The sequence below is a fragment of the Rhagoletis pomonella genome, unplaced genomic scaffold (genome assembly GCF_013731165.1).
Source record: "Rhagoletis pomonella isolate Grant_MI unplaced genomic scaffold, Rhpom_1.0 Rhpom_scaffold_00817, whole genome shotgun sequence".
In the NCBI taxonomy this organism is placed as follows: domain Eukaryota; kingdom Metazoa; phylum Arthropoda; class Insecta; order Diptera; family Tephritidae; genus Rhagoletis; species Rhagoletis pomonella.
In genome coordinates, this window is record NW_023459371.1 from 52,337 (window position 1) to 61,268 (window position 8,932).

Sequence of the window (8,932 nt, forward strand, 5' to 3'; positions counted from 1 at the left end):
ATTTTGTCTCTCTGTGAAAATTCTATGTAGACCAAATGGAATATGTAATCACACCTTCGTATCGGAAACAGAGTTGTAGTACACTCACCTAAAACCATGATGAATCATCGTCGTTGAACTCATTTCGCCCTCATATCTGTACGTTTTCTTTCTGGCCAAAAGTAACTCCACTACACTTAATTGCTTATTCTACTCTTTTTATAATTTTGTTTGTTTTTGGTGTTTGATTCCATTTGTCCATTATTGCTTCGTTAACGGAAATATGAGTATTTGTTGTTGGAGAAGAAGAAAAGCAGCAATGACCTCTTGCTGTGGTCAGTTTTAAGCTGCGGGGCTTCTATTTAATTGTATACAACTTAACTATCTCGCCAAGAATTACTACCTTTTACTCCACATACATACATACATACATTATATATATAAACAAAAATTTACATACGCATAAATGTAAATACATAGGTAACATTAGGGTGCATGACTCTCCATACAAAAAGGATAAAAAAAAAATCGGTACTGATTTTTCATCGGAAATATAAAATGTATTATATTCTAAGACTTCCGCCAAAATATTTCACAAAAAGACTAAATTTCACGGGAAAATAATTGCAATTTTTTTTTATAAATAAACAAAGTTTTTAAAAATACTTTAATAGTTTAAGCTAAAAAGATTTAATTAATTTATTATTAATTCAGTCCGCAGAGATTTGTTTTTACTTTCAAATCGGTCCAGCTGTTTATGTTTTTCCGAGAACCGCAACTTTTTTTTAGTGATGCAACCTAATATTTTTCTGCAAGATGAGTATACACCAGGCGTGTAGTAAACATTTACGTGGGTAGATATATAGGTATGTATGTGTATGTACGTTAGTATATCAGTAGAGATTGAGGTACTGTTATTTTTTTCTAGTCTAACGCTTGCGGTGCACCGCCACCTGGATGTGTGCTTATAACTTTTGATTCGGTAAGAGAATGGACGAATATGGAACAAATAGACATAGTAACATCGATGAAAAATCTAGCAGATAAAAAGCAAAAACTTTAATATGTATATGTGTATGTATGTACGGATGTTTATTAAACCGCTAACCACATCATTTCCATTTGTACAGACCAGCCAGCCAGCACGTTGCCCCCCCAGCTCTAGGTTTAGCTTTAAGTAGGTGTCTGCTTCTGCTTTTGTGGCTGATGTTGTTACTGGCGTTAACGTTACTTGCCCACTAATAACTTCTAGGCATACATACATATATACGTATTCTTTTCTGCTGCTGATGTTGGCATGCTTGCGGTTATTACAACGCTTTTTTTTCCATTTCGCTGGCAAGTTTATTATTTCGTACTTCCTTCAATGTCTCAAAGATCTCTACTAAAGCGCAGTTTTATTGTTTTTTTGCGCTATTCTTATTGTTTTCTCCGGTTACTTTGTATTGTTTTACCTCGCTTTGTTTAATAGGATATTTTTAGAAATACTAATACAACAACACTAACCGCCGCCACCACAATTTCTTAGCGATGTTGATGAGCTTTGATTTATAGTGCCAGTGGGAGGACGGGCAGACGTAGTAAGTACCTACCAGTGCTGCCACACATGCGCTTTTCCTAGTAGTTTTTTTCCATTTGGTAGGTTGGTAGGCTATGTAGATTGGAAAATATGTATCGAAATATTTTAGCAACCTTTTAGCAATCACAAACATGTAAAAATAACTGATTCGTAAGTACCAACAGTACCTAAATATATTATGGCCAATATACAATATGAACATCCATATATACTTTACTATGTGCCTGCAAGCTAATTTAAATTGAACTGAACTCCAAAGTTGTACTGAAGACTGGTGTTCTGAAAATGCTTGTAAATAAATCCACCGAAGTCCACCAATGTCCCATTTACCAAAAAAAGGAAAGTCAACTTGACTAAACCAACCTGGGCAGGGACAGAAATGTTGTGCTTGTCTGCAGGTGAATAATTAAGACAATAATAAGTAAACACATCGTACTGAGGAACCTTATACTCGTAGTATAGTTGTGATTCGAGGAGCAAGTCTTCGAAATCGAAATATATGTTCGCGAATGTCTTCGTAGAAGAACAAATGGGCAACGTTAAAAGCCTTAGACTCTTCTAAAACGGCACCAAGGGTTGTGGACAGCTGTAAGATATTGCGGCACCTGAAGGTTTTGAAGGCAACGAAAGGTCTGACTGTGTCGCAAAGCGTGGAGGCTAAAATGCACATGCATGGTAACGACCCTGTCTGAGGTATATCTGTAGGAGTTGGGAGGAATCTCAGATTGCTGCCCACTAGGGGAAATAAAAGGCAATAATAATAAGGCAAACAATCACAGAAATCCATAACTCTTTCCAAGAGGAACCTGCCTGACAGGACACTGCAAGTTAAGGTAACATTTGAATAAAGTGGGCTTTTTGCACAGAGGGACTGTAGGTTTTGTGGGTTGGTGGAGGAAACCCCAGAGCATATTCTATGTGACTGCCCACGTATCATCAATAGCAGACTGATACACCTTTGGAGAACAAAAATGTGTAACATGGCACCTTCCAAAGTGCTTAGCTTCTTAAATATCCTAAGGTTGGGGTGATTACAATTAGGGTTTAGCACAAGAGATCTTCTTACAAACAAATTGTTGGTAGGTTATGGTTGCTTTTGGTAGGAAAAAGAATTTTTCGGTGGCAACACTGGTACCTACTCTGTGCATGCATGAGCATATGCATATGTGTAACTTAAATATACTACATACATATGTATGTATATTTGTACATACATGCATAGTTGCACTTAAATAAATTCTAGTTGCATTTGCCTAGTCGTGAGCTGGCGCTAATACATAGTAAGTATGTATAATCATAATGGCCTATCACTGAATTTGTGGATGATGTGGATGGGTATCGTGCAGTTGTTGGCATAACGTACAGCTAGAATAACTGACTCGTAGTTGCACGTTTTGCCTGCATCGTTGCTTGTCGTAGCGTGCTGCTGCTTTTGGATGGCAGCTAGACTGGAATTCAGCTACCTGCTTGGCGCACTGTAAACTTTCGACTTGTGAAGAGTATGCAACATTGGCGTGCCAGTGCAGAAATTGGAGCCATCAAGGCTTGTCCGGTCGAGTCGTTGAATTTTTGCTTTTGAAGTGTCGAAAAGCATTATTATAGCGGGTTGATCAAAATCAAAAAAAAAGTTGTATTGCAATTAACGTTTGGAGCTATCAGCCGCAAACTTTGCGGGAGAAGTGGATAAAATAGTTAGTTCTGTTGGGAAAGAAACCTTGAAGCAAGCAAGCTATTTTTTGTAGTTTACTGAACTTAGCTTGCGTGGACTTTACTTCTGTTTTCTTCCACAAGACGGGCGCAGCATAAGTCGGAGTGGGTTTGGAGATACCAGGGTAGTTTAAGTCTGATGCCACTGTTTCTCTTCATTAGTTTCTGGTAGCTGCAGAAAGAAGCTCGAGCCTTTTGAACAGCTTTAATGGGTGTGAATATTTTCGAGAGCTTTTCGTCAATGATAACTCCCAGAAGTTTCTCTTGGAGGTGAGCTGGGAGGATGCCATCTGATATAGGTACTTCGAACAGGCTTTTCGCGCACTCCTATCTCCTCTTGGATGGTTCGGCTTGTGCTCAGTGGTAAGCAACCAGGAAAATACACTTCGGCTAGCAAGTTGAGATATTCTTTGCAGCTGTTCGCGATGGATCTGTGGGATCTTTTCAGGATCCCTACTTCTTTAGTATGCGTGTTTGCAGGGACTCTGTTGATTTCTTTGGACACTTTCTATTTTCTAATGGAATTGCTGATAAAAGGAGTGGATAGTGTGAAATCTGGGATCTCATTTTTTATTATAATAAAAAAAAATTTATAATAATAAAGCATAATAATAATAGTAATATTTTGGCGCTTACACTTATGCTGTTGCTCCACCAATTTGTGGTGTGCATCTTGATGTTGTAAACGAATGGAAGGACCAACAGTTTTACGCCGACTCCGAACTGCAAAAGGTGTTTAATGAGAAGCTTTTTCATATCCGTAAAACACTCGGAGATATGCCATTGCCTTCTGAGGAGGGGACCGCTGTTAGAAAAAACTTTTACTAATTTAGATATTGTATGGGCCAGGGATCGATCCATTGCGTCTAATTTATCGATATTATTATTAAGAGGAATCGTTTTCCCATCGATAGCTAAGACTTTTTCACACTTTTCTGCCAATGCATTAATTCCGTGCCAATAAAACTGCTCGTCTTTGGTAACCGAAAAAGCATCAAGTAAATTTTTGATTTCTTCAACTGAAAGTGAATGAAGCATACTCCTGTAAATGCGTTCTGCATCGACCGGAATAAATGGTAGTCTGATGCTGCAAGGTCTGGGCTGTAAGGAAGATGGGTTAGGACTTGCCATGTGGTACCATCGATATAAGTTTTGACCACTTGTGCGACATCTTCTTTCTTCTTATTTGGCGCTGTAACCGCCTAAGCGATTTTGGCCGAGTCCAAAACAGCACGCCAGTCATTTCTCTTCTGTGCTAACTGACGCCAATTGAAAATGCCAAGTGAAGCCAAGTCCTTCTCCACCTGGTCTTTCCAACGCAGAGGAGGCCTTCCTCTTCCTCTGTTCCCAGCATCGCGGCCCGCGTTGAATATTTTCAGAGCAGGAGCGTTTCTGTCCATCCGAACGACATGGCCAAGCCAGCGGAGCCGCTGAATTTTAATTCGCTGCACTATGTCTACATCGTTGTAAAGCTCATACAGCTCATCGTTAAATCGTCTGCGATATTCGCCATCACCAACGCGTAAAGGTCCGTAAATCTTTCGCAGAATCTTTCTCTCGAAAACTCCAAGAGCCGCCTCATCAGATGCTTTCATTGTCCATGCTTCCGCGCCATACACCAGCACAGGCACGATGAGTGACTTATAGAGTGTGATCTTTGTACGACGAGAGAGGACTTTACTTCTCAATTGCCTACTCAGCCCAAAGTAGCACTTGTTGGCAAGAGTGATTCTCCGTTGGATTTCAAGGCTGACATTATTATTGGTGTTAATGCTGGTTCCCAAATAAACGAAGTCGTCTACTTTTTCAAACTTGTAACTGTCAACAGTGACGTGGGTGCCAAGACGCGTATGCTCTGACTGTTTGTGTGATGACAGGAGATACTTCGTTTTGTCCTCGTTCACCACCAGACCCATTCGCTTTGCTTCTCTATCCAATCCCGAGAAGGCAGAACAGACGTAGCCCTTGTTTTTACCGATAATATCGATGTCGTCGGCATACGCCAGCAATTGTACGCTCTTATAAAGTATTGTGCCTGAGCGGTTCAGTTCTGCGGCTCTTATTATCTTCTCCAACATAAGATTAAAGAAATCACACGAAAGGGAGTCCCCTTGTCTGAAACCTCGTTTGGTATCAAACGGCTCGGAGAGGTCCTTCCCTATTCTGACGGAGCTGGTGGTATTGCTCAACGTCATTTTACACAGCCGTATTAGTTTCGCGGGGATACCAAATTCAGACATCGCGGCATAAAGGCAACTTCTCTTCGTGCTGTCGAAAGCGGCTTTGAAATCGACAAATAGATGGTGTGTGTCGATCCTATTCTCGCGGGTCTTTTCCAAGATTTGGCGTATTGTGAATACCTGATCTATGGTGGATTTTCCAGGCCTAAAGCCACACTGATAAGGTCCAATCAGCTCGTTGAGGGTGGGCTTCAGTCTTTCGCACAATACGCTCGATAAGACCTTGTAACCTATGCTTAGAAGGCTAATTCCGCGGTAGTTGGCGCGTATGGCGGGGTCGCCTTTCTTGTGGATTGGGCAGAGCACACTTAAATTCCAGTCGTCGGGCATGCGTTCATCTGACCATATTCTGCATACGAGCTGATGCATGCACCTCATCAGCTCCTCGCCGCCGTACTTGAATAGCTCGGCTGGCAGGCCGTCAGCTCCAGCAGCTTTGTTGTTTTTCAGCCGCGTAATCGCTATTCGTACCTCGTCATAGTCAGGCGGTGGGACAGCTACTCCATCATCATCGACTGGGGACTCGGGTTCGTCTTCCTCACTACTTTCAGCGCTGCTACCATTCAGTAGGTTATAAAAGTGTTCCCTCCACAATTTCAGTATATTCTGGACATCGGTCACTAGGTCGCCATTGTTGTTCTTACAGGAGTTCGCCCCGGTCTTGAAACCTTCCGTAAGTCGCCTAACCCTCTGGTAGAATTTTCGGGCATTCTTCCTGTCGGCCAGCATCTCAAGCTCTTCGCACTCACGTATTTCGGCCTCTCTCTTCTTATTGCGGCAAATACGTCTCGCTTCCTTCTTCAGTTCCCTATAACGGTCCCACATGGCTCGCGTTGCGCCCGATCACAGCGTGGCCCTGTAGGCGGCATCTTTTTTCTCTGCGGCTTCTTGACATTCCTCATCGTACCAGTTGTTCTTTCGGGCTCGCTGAAATCCAACTACTTCTTCGGCGGCGGTACTTAATGATCGGGAAATGTGGTTCCACTGCTCGCGTACGTCGGATTGTTGAAGAGTGCTCTCAGAGAGCAGGTGTGTGAGTCGAGTGGCGAATAGATTGGCCGTCTGTTGTGATTGCAGCTTTTCGACGTTAAGCTTTCCTTGCATTGTTGGGCGCACATTTTTTGCTGCACAGAGGCGGGTGCGTATCTTGGCTACAACAAGATAGTGGTCCGAGTCGATGTTTGGCCCTCGGAGTGTACGTACGTCCAAAACGCTTGAAGCATGCCTTCCGTCTATCACAACATGATCGATTTGGTTTCCCGTTTTTCGATCCGGAGACAGCCATGTAGCTTGGTGGATGTTCTTATGCTGGAACCTAGTACTACATATTACCATATTTCGGGCCCCGGCGAAGTCGATCAGCCTCAGTCCGTTATCGGACGTTTCGTCGTGGAGGCTGAATTTTCCGACAGTGGCGCCAAAGATCCCTTCCTTGCCCACCTTGGCATTAAAATCGCCAAGCACGATTTTGACATCGTGTCGGGGGGCAGCGCTCATATGTACGTTCCAAGCGCTCATAGAAGAGATCCTTGGACGCCTCATCCTTCTCTTCCGTCGGGGCATGGGCGCAGATGAGCGAGATGTTGAAGAATCTAGCTTTGATGCGGATTGTGGCTAGACGTTCGTCCACCGGGGTGAACGCCAGTACTCGGCGACGGAGTCTATCTCCTACCACGAATCCAACACCGAATTTACGCTCCTTTACGTGGCAACTGTAGTAGACGTCGCAAGGCTTCACGCTTACTTTACCTTGCCCCGTCCATCGCATTTCTTGGATGGCGGTGATGTCAGCCTTTGTCTTCCCGAGGACATCAACCAGCCGGGCAGAGGAACCTTCCCCATTAAGGGTCCGGATATTCCAGGTGCATACCCTTAAATCATAGTCCTTTATACGTTTGCCGTGGTCGTCATCAGAAAAAGGGGGTCTCATCCGAGGCTTGTTGGAATTTTTCATTGGGCGGGGTTTTAACGTGGCGGGACCCAAACCCAGCGCACGCGAAGTTTTACGCCTTCTCACTTTAGCTCGCTCCCAAACGGGTGTTTGGTTGCTACCCAGAGGATACGTGGATATAAATATCCGGACGTTGTGAGCTGCGATTTGAACCGTACGCACAAGAATCGCTTCTGGCCACTCCCAGGTGAATGGCAGTCAAAAGTTTTCCACTTCTGCGCACGGAACCATCCTCCGTGCGACATGCGGCCGAGTATTGGCTTGGTGAAAGATCAATGAGTCATTTCTGGTTGCCCATTCAGGTCTTTTTTCCGCAATCACTCGCTTCAAACGCTTCAGTTATTATCTGTAGGGAGCCCATCCATCGTCTGACCACTTTTTAGTAGCTCACCATATAGGATTCTCTACTGATCCCACCAAATGCAGCGCATTACTTTGCTTCTATGGATACTTAACTTTGGCGTCGATGGTCCGGGTTCGTCGTACTTAACATACGCCTTCTGGGGCTTTGGATTGTCGTAATGAATCCATTTTTCATCGCCGGTGACCATACAATGCAAAAATTACTTCGCTTAATATCAATGCTTCGTGCAAATGCTGACATAGTCGTCGCATGAAAAAAATATGTATCTTGTTTACACTTTGATGAAATGACACATACTGTAGAATGGGCTAAATACGGTATGCTTTAAAACGACTGGTGTCCTCTGCTGACGATCTTTTAAAACTTTGTGCTCTTACAATTAAAAGTATGTATATTTATATACAAATATTTAACTATTTACAAAAAAAAACCTTTCGCATTCATCGTGTGTTGCAAAATTGCATTCCTGTCTCATTACCATCACCATGAACGACGCTGGCTAGTTGGTGGACAAGCTCTTGAACAAGATACATATGTAGTTGTTTTTAGTTTTTCTTTCCACCAAGGGCGTGCACCTCTTTTTGCGTCATGCTACATGGCCAACTTATGTCATAAACAATTAGTGCATCGACGCTCCTTTACACTTCTTTACAGCTTGTTTTTGTTTTGCACTAATTTCCTTCGGCTACTGACTTCACTTTAGCTGCCTTAACTTAACTGCTACAGTCGCCAATTGGCTTGTCACATAAATTCCAAGTCTTGCTCCACCCACTTATCACTTCAAAACTTAGCCAAAGTAAGTGTAAGGCCAGCACTTTTTTTTTGTTGTTTATGGCCATTATAAAATTGTGTGAATTAAACCAGCTTATTCTTATTGTTGTAATTACTGGAAGCTACTCTGGTCACATTACCGCCATCTTACCAAATTAGGTATCTTACAAGTGCAATCTGCTCGTGCAAGCCTGAGCTTCAACTCTGCCATTTATGCACTTACGTAAGTACATATGCACATAGTACATATTGGCAAGTGCATGAAAGATCTATACATACATATGTACATATCTATATTAATGCCTTTATAACGAGCCTACATTTATAGTATGGAGTAAAAA